The 14,881-nt window shown below is 52.4% G+C and overlaps 1 protein-coding gene across 1 annotated transcript in view; it reads left to right on the forward strand.

Annotated features, from left to right (window-relative positions):
• The window catches only part of STAB1 (stabilin 1), a 490,754-nt gene that overhangs the window by 343,493 nt on the left and 132,380 nt on the right, over positions 1–14,881 (forward strand). The window lies entirely within an intron of this gene.

Raw genomic sequence — 14,881 nt, forward strand, 5'->3', positions numbered from 1 at the left:
GCCATCACCAGCTCCACTCCTCCTTCCCAGTTACCATGTCTGCACATAGCCATCACCAGCTCCACTCCTCCTTCTCCGTTACCATGTCTGCACACAGTCCTCACCAGCTCCACTCCTACTTCCCAGTTACCATGTCTGCAGACAGCCAAAGCCAGCTCCAATTCTACAACCCAGTTAACATTTCTGCACACAGTCATCACCAGCTCCACTTCTTCTTCCCAGTTACCATGTCTGCACACAGCCATCCCGAGCTTCACTCCTTCTTCCCAGTTACCATGTCTGCACACAGCCAAAGCCAGCTCCACTCCTCCTTCCCACTTACAATGTCTGCACATAGCCATCACCAGCTCCACTCCTCCTTCTCTGTTACCATGTCTGCACACAGTCATCGCCAGCTCCACTCCTCCTTCCCAGTTACCATATCTGCACACAGCCAATGCCAGCTCCACTCCTTCTTCCCAGTTACCATGTCTGCACACAGTCATCACCAGCTCCACTCCTCATTTCTAGTTACCATGTCTGCACACAGCCATCACCAGCTCCACTTCTTCTTCCCAGTTACCATCTCTGCACACTGCCAAAGCCAGGTCCAGTTCTTCTTACCAGTTACCATGTCTGCACACAGCAAAAGCCAGCTCCACTCCTCCTTCCCAGTTACCGTGTCTGCACACAGTCCTCACCAGCTCCACTCCTTCTTTCAAGTTACCATGTCTGCACACAGCCAAAGCCAGCTCCACTTCTTATTCCCAGTTACCATATCTGCACACAGCCATCACCAGCTCCACTCCTTCTTCCCAGTTATCATGTCTGCACACAGCCAAAGCCAGCTCCACTTCTTCTTCCCAGTTACAATGTCTACACACAGCTAAAACCAGCTCCACTCCTCCTTCCCAGTTACCATGTCTGCACACAGCCATCACCAGCTCCACTCCTTCTTCCCAGTTACCATGTCTGCACACAGCCATCCCCAGCTCCACTCCTTCTTCCCAGTTACAATGTCTGCACACAGCTAAAACCAGCTCCACTCCTCCTTCCCAGTTACCATGTCTGCACACTGCCAAAGCCAGCTCCACTCCGCCTTCCCACTTACAATGTCTACACATAGCCATCACCAGCTCCACTCCTCCTTCTCTGTTACCATGTCTGCACACAGTCCTCACCAGCTCCACTCCTACTTCCCAGTTACCATGTCTGCAGACAGCCAAAGCCAGCTCCACTTCTTCAACCCAGTTATCATGTCTGCACACAGTCATCACCAGCTCCACTCCTCCTTCCCAGTTACCATATCTGCACACAGCCAATGCCAGCTCCACTCCTTCTTCCCAGTTACCATGTCTGCACACAGTCATCACCAGCTCCACTCCTCATTTCTAGTTACCATGTCTGCACACAGCCATCACCAGCTCCACTTCTTCTTCCCAGTTACCATGTCTGCACACTGCCAAAGCCAGGTCCAGTTCTTCTTCCCAGTTATCATGTCTGCACACAGCAAAAGCCAGCTCCACTCCTCCTTCCCAGTTACCGTGTCTGCACACAGTCCTCACCAGCTCCACTCCTTCTTTCAAGTTACCATGTCTGCACACAGCCAAAGCCAGCTCCACTTCTTATTCCCAGTTACAATGTCTGCTCACAGCCATCGCCAGCTCCACTCCTTCTTCCCAGTTACCATATCTGCACACAGCCATCACCAGCTCCACTCCTTCTTCCCAGTTACCATGTCTGCACACAGCCAAAGCCAGCTCCACTTCTTCTTCCCAGTTACAATGTCTACACACAGCTAAAACCAGCTCCACTCCTCCTTCCCAGTTACCATGTCTGCACACAGCCATCACCAGCTCCACTCCTTCTTCCCAGTTACCGTGTCTGCACACAGCCATCACCAGTTCCACTCCTTCTTCCCAGTTACCATGTCTGCACACAGCCATCCCCAGCTCCACTCCTTCTTCCCAGTTACAATGTCTGCACACAGCTAAAACCAGCTCCACTCCTCCTTCCCAGTTACCATGTCTGCACACAGCCATCACCAGCTCCACTCCTTCTTCCCAGTTACCGTGTCTGCACACAGCCATCACCAGCTCCACTCCTTCCCAGTTACCATGTCTGCACACAGCCAAAGCCAGCTCCACTCCTCCTTCCCAGTTACAATGTCTGCACAAAGCCATCCCCAGCTCCACTCCTTCTTCCCAGTTACCATGTCTGCACACAGCCAAAGCCAGCTCCACTCCTTCCCAGTTACCATATCTGCACACAACCATCACCAGCTCCACTTCTTCTTTCCAGTTACAATGTCTGCACACAGCCAAAGCCAGCTCCACTTCTTCTTGCCAGTTACCGTGTCTGCACACAGCCATCACCAGCTCCACTCCTTCTTCCCAGTTACCGTGTCTGCACACAGCCATCACCAGCTCCACTCCTTCCCAGTTACCATGTCTGCACACAGCCATCCCCAGCTCCACTTCTTCTTCCCAGTTACCATGTCTGCACACAGCCAAAGCTAGCTCCACTCCTCCTTCCCAGTTACTATGTCTGCACACAGTCCTCACCAGCTCCACTCCTTCTTCCCAGTTACCATGTCTGCACACAGCCAAAGCCAGCTCCATTTCTTCTTCCCAGTTACCATGTCTGCACGCACCCAAAGCCAGCTCCACTTCTTCAAACCAGTTACAATGTCTATATACAGCCAAAACCAGCTCCACTCCTCCTTCCCAGTTACCATGTCTGCACACAGCCATCCCCAGCTCCACTCCTTCTTCCCAGTTACCATGTCTGCACACAGCCAAAGCCAACTCCACTCCTCCTTCCCAGTTACAATGTCTGCACATAGACATCACCAACTCCACTCCTCCTTCCCAGTTACCATTTCTGCACACAGTCCTCACCAGCTCCACTCCTCCTTCCCAGTTACCATATCTGCACACAGCCAAAGCCAGCTCCACTCCTTCTTCCCAGTTACCATGTCTGCACACAGTGATCACCAGCTCCACTCCTCATTTCTAGTTACCATGTCTGCACACAGCCATCACCCGCTCCACTTCTTCCCAGTTACCATGTCTGCACACTGCCAAAGCCAGGTCCATTTCTTCTTCCCAGTTACCATGTCTGCACACATCCAAAGCCAGCTCCACTCGTCCTTCCCAGTTACCGTGTCTGCACACAGTCCTCACCTTTTCCAGTTACCATGTCTGCACAAAGCCAAAGCCAGCTCCACTTCTTCTTCCCAGTTACAATGTCTGCACACAGCAAAAACCAGCTCCACTTCTTCTTCCCAGTTACCGTGTCTGCACACAGCCATCACCAGCTCCACTCCTTCTTCCCAGTTACCGTGTCTGCACACAGCCATCACCAGCTCCACTCCTTCTTCCCAGTTACCATGTCTGCACACAGCCATCCCCAGCTCCACTCCTTCTTCCCAGTTACCATGTCTGCACACAGCCAAAGCCAGCTCCACTCCTTCTTCCCAGTTACAATGTCTGCACATAGACATCACCAGCTCCACTCCTCCTTCCCAGTTACCATGTCTGCACACAGTCCTCACCAGCTCCACTCCTACTTCCCAGTTACCATGTCTGCAGACAGCCAAAGCCAGCTCCACTTCTTCAACCCAGTTACCATGTCTGCACACAGTCATCACCAGCACCACTCCTCCTTCCCAGTTACCATATCTGCACACAGCCAAAGCCAGCTCCACTCCTTCTTCCCAGTTACCATGTCTGAACATGGTCATCACCAGCTCCACTCCTCATATCCAGTTACCATGTCTGCACACAGCCATCACCAGCTCCACTTCTTCTTCCCAGTTACTATGTCTGCACACTGCCAAAGCCAGGTCCACTTCTTCTTCCCAGTTACCATGTCTGCACACAGCCAAAGCCAGCTCCAATCCTCCTTCCCAGTTACCGTGTCTGAATACAGTCCTCACCTGCTCCACTCCTTCTTTCCAGTTGCCATGTCTGCACACAGCCAAAGCCAGCTCCACTTCTTCTTCCAGTTACAAAGTCTGCACACAGCCAAAGCCAGCTCCACTTCTTCTTGCCAGTTACCGTGTCTGCACACAGCCATCACCAGCTCCACTCCTTCTTCCCAGTTACCGTGTCTGCACACAGCCATCACCAGCTCCACTCCTTCCCAGTTACCATGTCTGCACACAGCCATCACCAGCTCCACTCCTTCTTCCCAGTTACCTTCTCTGCACACAGCCAAAGCCAGCTCCACTTCTTCTTCCCAGTTACCATGTCTGCACGCAACCAAAGCCAGCTCCACTTCTTCAAACCAGTTACAATGTCTATATACAGCCAAAGCCAGCTCCACTCCTCCTTCCCAGTTACCATGTCTGCACAGAGTCATCACCAGCTCCACTCCTTCTTCCCAGTTACCATGTCTGCACACAGCCAAAGCCAGCTCCACTTCTTCTTCTCAGTTACAATGTCTGCACACAGCCAAAGCCAGCTCCACTTCTTCAACCAAGTTACAATGTCTGCACACAGCCAAAGCCAGCTCCACTCCTCCTTCCCAGTTACCATGTCTGCACACAGCCAAAGCCAGCTCCACTTCTTCTTCCCAGTTACAATGTCTGCACGCAGCCAAAGCCAGCTCTACTTCTTCAAACCAGTTACAATGTCTATATACAGCCAAAGCCAGCTCCACTCCTCCTTCCCAGTTACCGTGTCTGCACACAGCCATCACCAGCTCCACTCCTTCTTCCCTGTTACCGTGTCTGCACACAGCCATCACCAGCTCCACTCCTTCTTCCCAGTTACCGTGTCTGCACACAGCCATCCCCAGCTCCACTCCTTCTTCCCAGTTACCATGTCTGCACACAGCCAAAGGCAGCTCCACTCCTCCTTCCCAGTTACAATGTCTGCACATAGACATCACCAGCTCCACTCCTCCTTCCCAGTTACCATGTCTGCACACAGTCCTCACCAGCTCCACTCCTACTTCCCAGTTACCATGTCTGCAGACAGCCAAAGCCAGCTCCACTTCTTCAACCCAGTTACCATGTCTGCACACAGTCATCACCAGCTCCACTCCTCCTTCCCAGTTACAATATCTGCACACAGCCAAAGCCAGCTCCACTCCTTCTTCCCAGTTACCATGTCTGAACACAGTCATCACCAGCTCCACTCCTCATTTCCAGTTACCATGTCTGCACACAGCCATCACCAGCTCCACTTCTTCTTCCCACTTACTATGTCTGCACACTACCAAAGCCAGGTCCACTTCTTCTTCCCAGTTACCATGTCTGCACACAGCCAAAGCCAGCTCCACTCCTCCTTCCCAGTTACAATGTCTGCACATAGCCATCACCAGCTCCACTCCTCCTTCTCCGTTACCGTGTCTGCACACCGTCCTCACCAGCTCCACTCCTACTTCCCAGTTACCATGTCTGTAGGCAGCCAAAGCCAGCTCCACTTCTTCAACCCAGTTAACATGTCTGCACACAGTCATCACCAGCTCCACTCCTCCTTCCCAGTTACCATATCTGCACACAGCCAAAGCCAGCTCCACTCCTTCTTCCCAGTTACCATGTCTGCACACAGTCATCACCAGCTCCACTCCTCATTTCTAGTTACCATGTCTGCACACAGTCATCACCAGCTCCACTTCTTCTTCCCAGTTACCATGTCTGCACACTGCCAAAGCCAGGTCCAGTTATTCTTCCCAGTTACCATGTCTGCACACAGCAAAAGCCAGCTCCACTCCTCCTTCCCAGTTACCGTGTCTGCACACAGTCCTCACCAGCTCCACTCCTTCTTTCCAGTTACCATGTCTGCACACAGCCAAAGCCAGCTCCACTTCTTATTCCCAGTTACAATGTCTGCTCACAGCCATCGCCAGCTCCACTCCTTCTTCCCCGTTACCATATCTGCACACAGCCATCACCAGCTCCACTCCTTCTTCCCAGTTACCATGTCTGCACACAGCCAAAGCCAGCTCCACTTCTTCCCAGTTACAATGTCTGCACACAGCTAAAACCAGCTCCACTCCTCCTTCCCAGTTACCATGTCTGCACACAGCCATCACCAGCTCCACTCCTTCTTCCCAGTTACCGTGTCTGCACACAGCCATCACCAGTTCCACTCCTTCTTCCCAGTTACCATGTCTGCACACAGCCATCCCCAGCTCCACTCCTTCTTCCCAGTTACCATGTCTGCACACAGCCAAAGCCAGCTCCACTCCTCCTTCCCTGTTACAATGTCTGCACATAGACATCACCAGCTCCACTCCTCCTTCCCAGTTACCATGTCTGCACAAAGCCATCACCAGCTCCACTCCTCCTTCCCAGTTACCATGTCTGCACACAGCCATCACCAGCTCCACTCCTTCTTCCCAGTTACCGTGTCTGCACACAGCCATCACCAGCTCCACTCCTCCTTCCCAGTTACAAAGTTTGCACATAGACATCACCAGCTCCACTCCTCCTTCCCAGTTACCATGTCTGCACACAGCCAAAGCCAGCTCCACTTCTTCTTCCCAGTTACAATGTCTGCACACAGACGAAGCCAGCTGCACTTCTTCAACCAAGTTACAATGTCTGCACACAGCCAAAGCCAGCTCCACTCCTCCTTCCCAGTTACCATGTCTGCACACAGCCAAAGCCAGCTCCACTTCCTCTTCCCAGTTACAATGTCTGCACACAGCCAAAGCCAGCTCCACTCCTTCTTCCCAGTTACCATGTCTGCACACAGCCATCCCCAGCTCCTCTCCTTCTTCCCAGTTACCATGTCTGCACACAGTCATCACCAGCTCCACTCCTTCTTCCCAGTTACCATGTCTGCACACAGCCATCACCAGCTCCACTCCTTCTTCCCAGTTACCATATCTGCACACAGCCAAAGCCAGCTCCACTTCTTCTTCCCAGTTACCCTGTCTGCACGCAGCCAAAGCCAGCTCCACTTCTTCAACCCAGTTACAATGTCTGCATGCAGCCAAAGCCAGCTCCACTTCCTCAACCCAGTTACAATGTCTGCATACAGCCAAAGCCATCTCCACTCCTTCTTCCCAGTTACCATGTCTGCACACAGTCCTCACCAGCTCCACTCCTTCTTCCCAGTTACCGTGTCTGCACACAGCCATCCCCAGCTCCACTCCTACTTCCCAGTTACCATGTCTGCAGACAGCCAAAGCCAGCTCCACTTCTTCAACCCAGTTACCATGTCTGTACACAGTCATCACCATCACCACTCCTCCTTCCCTGTTACCATATCTGCATACAGCCAATGCCAGCTCCACTCCTTCTTCCCAGTTACCATGTCTGAACACAGTCATCACCAGCTCCACTCCTCATTTCCAGTTACCATGTCTGCACACAGCCATCACCAGCTCCACTTCTTCTTCCCAGTTACAATGTCTGCACACAGACGAAGCCAGCTCCACTTCTTCAACCAAGTTACAATGTCTGCACACAGCCAAAGCCAGCTCCACTCCTCCTTCCCAGTTACAATGTCTGCACATAGCCATCACCAGCTCCACTCCTCCTTCTCCGTTACCGTGTCTGCACACCGTCCTCACCAGCTCCACTCCTACTTCCCAGTTACCATGTCTGTAGGCAGCCAAAGCCAGCTCCACTTCTTCAACCCAGTTAACATGTCTGCACACAGTCATCACCAGCTCCACTCCTCCTTCCCAGTTACCATATCTGCACACAGCCAAAGCCAGCTCCACTCCTTCTTCCCAGTTACCATGTCTGCACACAGTCATCACCAGCTCCACTCCTCATTTCTAGTTACCATGTCTGCACACAGTCATCACCAGCTCCACTTCTTCTTCCCAGTTACCATGTCTGCACACAGTCATCACCAGCTCCACTCCTCATTTCTAGTTACCATGTCTGCACACAGTCATCACCAGCTCCACTTCTTCTTCCCAGTTACCATGTCTGCACACTGCCAAAGCCAGGTCCAGTTATTCTTCCCAGTTACCATGTCTGCACACAGCAAAAGCCAGCTCCACTCCTCCTTCCCAGTTACCGTGTCTGCACACAGTCCTCACCAGCTCCACTCCTTCTTTCCAGTTACCATGTCTGCACACAGCCAAAGCCAGCTCCACTTCTTATTCCCAGTTACAATGTCTGCTCACAGCCATCGCCAGCTCCACTCCTTCTTCCCCGTTACCATATCTGCACACAGCCATCACCAGCTCCACTCCTTCTTCCCAGTTACCATGTCTGCACACAGCCAAAGCCAGCTCCACTTCTTCCCAGTTACAATGTCTGCACACAGCTAAAACCAGCTCCACTCCTCCTTCCCAGTTACCATGTCTGCACACAGCCATCACCAGCTCCACTCCTTCTTCCCAGTTACCGTGTCTGCACACAGCCATCACCAGTTCCACTCCTTCTTCCCAGTTACCATGTCTGCACACAGCCATCCCCAGCTCCACTCCTTCTTCCCAGTTACCATGTCTGCACACAGCCAAAGCCAGCTCCACTCCTCCTTCCCTGTTACAATGTCTGCACATAGACATCACCAGCTCCACTCCTCCTTCCCAGTTACCATGTCTGCACAAAGCCATCACCAGCTCCACTCCTCCTTCCCAGTTACCATGTCTGCACACAGCCATCACCAGCTCCACTCCTTCTTCCCAGTTACCGTGTCTGCACACAGCCATCACCAGCTCCACTCCTCCTTCCCAGTTACAAAGTTTGCACATAGACATCACCAGCTCCACTCCTCCTTCCCAGTTACCATGTCTGCACACAGCCAAAGCCAGCTCCACTTCTTCTTCCCAGTTACAATGTCTGCACACAGACGAAGCCAGCTCCACTTCTTCAACCAAGTTACAATGTCTGCACACAGCCAAAGCCAGCTCCACTCCTCCTTCCCAGTTACCATGTCTGCACACAGCCAAATCCAGCTCCACTTCCTCTTCCCAGTTACAATGTCTGCACACAGCCAAAGCCAGCTCCACTCCTTCTTCCCAGTTACCATGTCTGCACACAGCCATCCCCAGCTCCTCTCCTTCTTCCCAGTTACCATGTCTGCACACAGTCATCACCAGCTCCACTCCTTCTTCCCAGTTACCATGTCTGCACACAGCCATCACCAGCTCCACTCCTTCTTCCCAGTTACCATATCTGCACACAGCCAAAGCCAGCTCCACTTCTTCTTCCCAGTTACCCTGTCTGCACGCAGCCAAAGCCAGCTCCACTTCTTCAACCCAGTTACAATGTCTGCATGCAGCCAAAGCCAGCTCCACTTCCTCAACCCAGTTACAATGTCTGCATACAGCCAAAGCCATCTCCACTCCTTCTTCCCAGTTACCATGTCTGCACACAGTCCTCACCAGCTCCACTCCTTCTTCCCAGTTACCGTGTCTGCACACAGCCATCCCCAGCTCCACTCCTACTTCCCAGTTACCATGTCTGCAGACAGCCAAAGCCAGCTCCACTTCTTCAACCCAGTTACCATGTCTGTACACAGTCATCACCATCACCACTCCTCCTTCCCTGTTACCATATCTGCATACAGCCAATGCCAGCTCCACTCCTTCTTCCCAGTTACCATGTCTGCACACAGCCATCACCAGCTCCACTTCTTCTTCCCAGTTACAATGTCTGCACACAGACGAAGCCAGCTCCACTTCTTCAACCAAGTTACAATGTCTGCACACAGCCAAAGCCAGCTCCACTCCTCCTTCCCAGTTACAATGTCTGCACATAGCCATCACCAGCTCCACTCCTCCTTCTCCGTTACCGTGTCTGCACACCGTCCTCACAAGCTCCACTCCTACTTCCCAATTACCATGTCTGTAGGCAGCCAAAGCCAGCTCCACTTCTTCAACCCAGTTAACATGTCTGCACACAGTCATCACCAGCTCCACTCCTCCTTCCCAGTTACCATATCTGCACACAGCCAAAGCCAGCTCCACTCCTTCTTCCCAGTTACCATGTCTGCACACAGTCATCACCAGCTCCACTCCTCATTTCTAGTTACCATGTCTGCACACAGTCATCACCAGCTCCACTTCTTCTTCCCAGTTACCATGTCTGCACACTGCCAAAGCCAGGTCCAGTTATTCTTCCCAGTTACCATGTCTGCACACAGCAAAAGCCAGTTCCACTCCTCCTTCCCAGTTACCGTGTCTGCACACAGTCCTCACCAGCTCCACTCCTTCTTTCCAGTTACCATGTCTGCACACAGCCAAAGCCAGCTCCACTTCTTATTCCCAGTTACAATGTCTGCTCACAGCCATCGCCAGCTCCACTCCTTCTTCCCCGTTACCATATCTGCACACAGCCATCACCAGCTCCACTCCTTCTTCCCAGTTACCATGTCTGCACACAGCCAAAGCCAGCTCCACTTCTTCCCAGTTACAATGTCTGCACACAGCTAAAACCAGCTCCACTCCTCCTTCCCAGTTACCATGTCTGCACACAGCCATCACCAGCTCCACTCCTTCTTCCCAGTTACCATGTCTGCACACAGCCATCACCAGTTCCACTCCTTCTTCCCAGTTACCATGTCTGCACACAGCCATCCCCAGCTCCACTCCTTCTTCCCAGTTACCATGTCTGCACACAGCCAAAGCCAGCTCCACTCCTCCTTCCCTGTTACAATGTCTGCACATAGACATCACCAGCTCCACTCCTCCTTCCCAGTTACCATGTCTGCACAAAGCCATCACCAGCTCCACTCCTCCTTCCCAGTTACCATGTCTGCACACAGCCATCACCAGCTCCACTCCTTCTTCCCAGTTACCGTGTCTGCACACAGCCATCACCAGCTCCACTCCTCCTTCCCAGTTACAAAGTTTGCACATAGACATCACCAGCTCCACTCCTCCTTCCCAGTTACCATGTCTGCACACAGCCAAAGCCAGCTCCACTTCTTCTTCCCAGTTACAATGTCTGCACACAGACGAAGCCAGCTCCACTTCTTCAACCAAGTTACAATGTCTGCACACAGCCAAAGCCAGCTCCACTCCTCCTTCCCAGTTACCATGTCTGCACACAGCCAAAGCCAGCTCCACTTCCTCTTCCCAGTTACAATGTCTGCACACAGCCAAAGCCAGCTCCACTCTTTCTTCCCAGTTACCATGTCTGCACACAGCCATCCCCAGCTCCTCTCCTTCTTCCCAGTTACCATGTCTGCACACAGTCATCACCAGCTCCACTCCTTCTTCCCAGTTACCATGTCTGCACACAGCCATCACCAGCTCCACTCCTTCTTCCCAGTTACCATATCTGCACACAGCCAAAGCCAGCTCCACTTCTTCTTCCCAGTTACCCTGTCTGCACGCAGCCAAAGCCAGCTCCACTTCTTCAACCCAGTTACAATGTCTGCATGCAGCCAAAGCCAGCTCCACTTCCTCAACCCAGTTACAATGTCTGCATACAGCCAAAGCCATCTCCACTCCTTCTTCCCAGTTACCATGTCTGCACACAGTCCTCACCAGCTCCACTCCTTCTTCCCAGTTACCGTGTCTGCACACAGCCATCCCCAGCTCCACTCCTACTTCCCAGTTACCATGTCTGCAGACAGCCAAAGCCAGCTCCACTTCTTCAACCCAGTTACCATGTCTGTACACAGTCATCACCATCACCACTCCTCCTTCCCTGTTACCATATCTGCATACAGCCAATGCCAGCTCCACTCCTTCCCAGTTACCATGTCTGAACACAGTCATCACCAGCTCCACTCCTCATTTCCAGTTACCATGTCTGCACACAGCCATCACCAGCTCCACTTCTTCTTCCCAGTTACTATGTCTGCACACTGCGAAAGCCAGGTCCACTTCTTCTTCCCAGTTACCATGTCTGCACACAGCCAAAGCCAGCTCCACTCCTCCTTCCCAGTTACCGTGTCTGAACACAGTCCTCACCTGCTCCACTCCTTCTTTCCAGTTGCCATGTCTGCACACAGCCAAAGCCAGCTCCACTTCTTCTTCCCAGTTACAAAGTCTGCACACAGCCAAAGCCAGCTCCACTCCTTCTTCCCAGTTACCATATCTGCACACAGCCATCACCAGCTCCACTTCTTCTTTCCAGTTACAATGTCTGCACACAGCCAAAGCCAGCTCCACTTCTTCTTGCCAGTTACCGTGTCTGCACACAGCCATCACCAGCTCCACTCCTTCTTCCCAGTTACCGTGTCTGCACACAGCCATAACCAAGTCCACTCCATCCCAGTTACCATGTCTGCACACAGCCATCACCAGCTCCACTCCTCCTTCCCAGTTACCATGTCTGCACACAGTCCTCACCAGCTCCACTCCTTCTTCCCAGTTACCATGTCTGCACACAGCCAAAGCCAGCTCCACTTCTTCTTCCCAGTTACCATGTCTGCACGCAGCCAAAGCCAGCTCCACTTCTTCAAACCAGTTACAATGTCTATATACAGCCAAAGCCAGCTCCACTCCTCCTTCCCAGTTACCATGTCTGCACAGAGTCATCACCAGCTCCACTCCTTCTTCCCTGTTACCATGTCTGCACACAGCCAAAGCCAGCTCCACTTCGTCTTCTCAGTTACAATGTCTGCACACAGCCAATGCCAGCTCCACTTCTTCAACCAAGTTACAATGTCTGCACACAGCCAAAGCCAGCTCCACTCCTCCTTCCCAGTTACTATGTCTGCACACAGCCAAAGCCAGCTCCACTTCTTCTTCCCAGTTACAATGTCTGTACGCAGCCAAAGCCAGCTCCACTTCTTCAAACCAGTTACAATGTCTATATACAGCCAAAACCAGCTCCACTCCTCCTTCCCAGTTACCATGTCTGCACACAGCCATCCCCAGCTCCACTCCTTCTTCCCAGTTACCATGTCTGCACACAGCCAAAGCCAACTCCACTCCTCCTTCCCAGTTACAATGTCTGCACATAGACATCACCAACTCCACTCCTCCTTCCCAGTTACCATGTCTGCACACAGTCAAAGCCAGCTCCACTCCTTCTTCCCAGTTACCATGTCTGCACACAGTGATCACCAACTCCACTCCTCATTTCTAGTTACCATGTCTGCACACAGCCATCACCCGCTCCACTTCTTCTTCCCAGTTACCATGTCTGCACACTGCCAAAGCCAGGTCCATTTCTTCTTCCCAGTTACCATGTCTGCACACATCCAAAGCCAGCTCCACTCCTCCTTCCCAGTTACCGTGTCTGCACACAGTCCTCACCTTTTCCAGTTACCATGTCTGCACACTGCCAAAGCCAGCTCCACTTCTTCTTCCCAGTTACAATGTCTGCACACAGCCAAAGCCAGCTCCACTCCTCCTTCCCAGTTACCGTGTCTGCACACAGTCCTCACCAGCTCCACTCCTTCTTTCCTGTTACCATGTGTGCACACAGCCAAAGCCAGCTCCACTTCTTCTTCCCAGTTACAATGTCTGCACACAGCTAAAACCAGCTCCACTTCTTCTTCCCAGTTACCGTGTCTGCACACAGCCATCACCAGCTCCTCTCCTTCTTCCCAGTTACCGTGTCTGCACACAGCCATCACCAGCTCCACTCCTCCTTCCCAGTTACCATGTCTGCACACAGCCAAATCCAGCTCCACTTCCTCTTCCCAGTTACAATGTCTGCACACAGCCAAAGCCAGCTCCACTCCTTCTTCCCAGTTACCATGTCTGCACACAGCCATCCCCAGCTCCTCTCCTTCTTCCCAGTTACCATGTCTGCACACAGTCATCACCAGCTCCACTCCTTCTTCCCAGTTACCATGTCTGCACACAGCCATCACCAGCTCCACTCCTTCTTCCCAGTTACCATATCTGCACACAGCCAAAGCCAGCTCCACTTCTTCTTCCCAGTTACCCTGTCTGCACGCAGCCAAAGCCAGCTCCACTTCTTCAACCCAGTTACAATGTCTGCATGCAGCCAAAGCCAGCTCCACTTCCTCAACCCAGTTACAATGTCTGCATACAGCCAAAGCCATCTCCACTCCTTCTTCCCAGTTACCATGTCTGCACACAGTCCTCACCAGCTCCACTCCTTCTTCCCAGTTACCGTGTCTGCACACAGCCATCCCCAGCTCCACTCCTACTTCCCAGTTACCATGTCTGCAGACAGCCAAAGCCAGCTCCACTTCTTCAACCCAGTTACCATGTCTGTACACAGTCATCACCATCACCACTCCTCCTTCCCTGTTACCATATCTGCATACAGCCAATGCCAGCTCCACTCCTTCTTCCCAGTTACCATGTCTGCACACAGCCATCACCAGCTCCACTTCTTCTTCCCAGTTACAATGTCTGCACACAGACGAAGCCAGCTCCACTTCTTCAACCAAGTTACAATGTCTGCACACAGCCAAAGCCAGCTCCACTCCTCCTTCCCAGTTACAATGTCTGCACATAGCCATCACCAGCTCCACTCCTCCTTCTCCGTTACCGTGTCTGCACACCGTCCTCACCAGCTCCACTCCTACTTCCCAGTTACCATGTCTGTAGGCAGCCAAAGCCAGCTCCACTTCTTCAACCCAGTTAACATGTCTGCACACAGTCATCACCAGCTCCACTCCTCCTTCCCAGTTACCATATCTGCACACAGCCAAAGCCAGCTCCACTCCTTCTTCCCAGTTACCATGTCTGCACACAGTCATCACCAGCTCCACTCCTCATTTCTAGTTACCATGTCTGCACACAGTCATCACCAGCTCCACTTCTTCTTCCCAGTTACCATGTCTGCACACTGCCAAAGCCAGGTCCAGTTATTCTTCCCAGTTACCATGTCTGCACACAGCAAAAGCCAGTTCCACTCCTCCTTCCCAGTTACCGTGTCTGCACACAGTCCTCACCAGCTCCACTCCTTCTTTCCAGTTACCATGTCTGCACACAGCCAAAGCCAGCTCCACTTCTTATTCCCAGTTACAATGTCTGCTCACAGCCATCGCCAGCTCCACTCCTTCTTCCCCGTTACCATATCTGCACACAGCCATCACCA

The sequence above is a fragment of the Taudactylus pleione genome, unplaced genomic scaffold (genome assembly GCF_031769625.1).
Source record: "Taudactylus pleione unplaced genomic scaffold, aTauple2 ptg000289l, whole genome shotgun sequence".
NCBI lineage: Eukaryota > Metazoa > Chordata > Amphibia > Anura > Myobatrachidae > Taudactylus > Taudactylus pleione.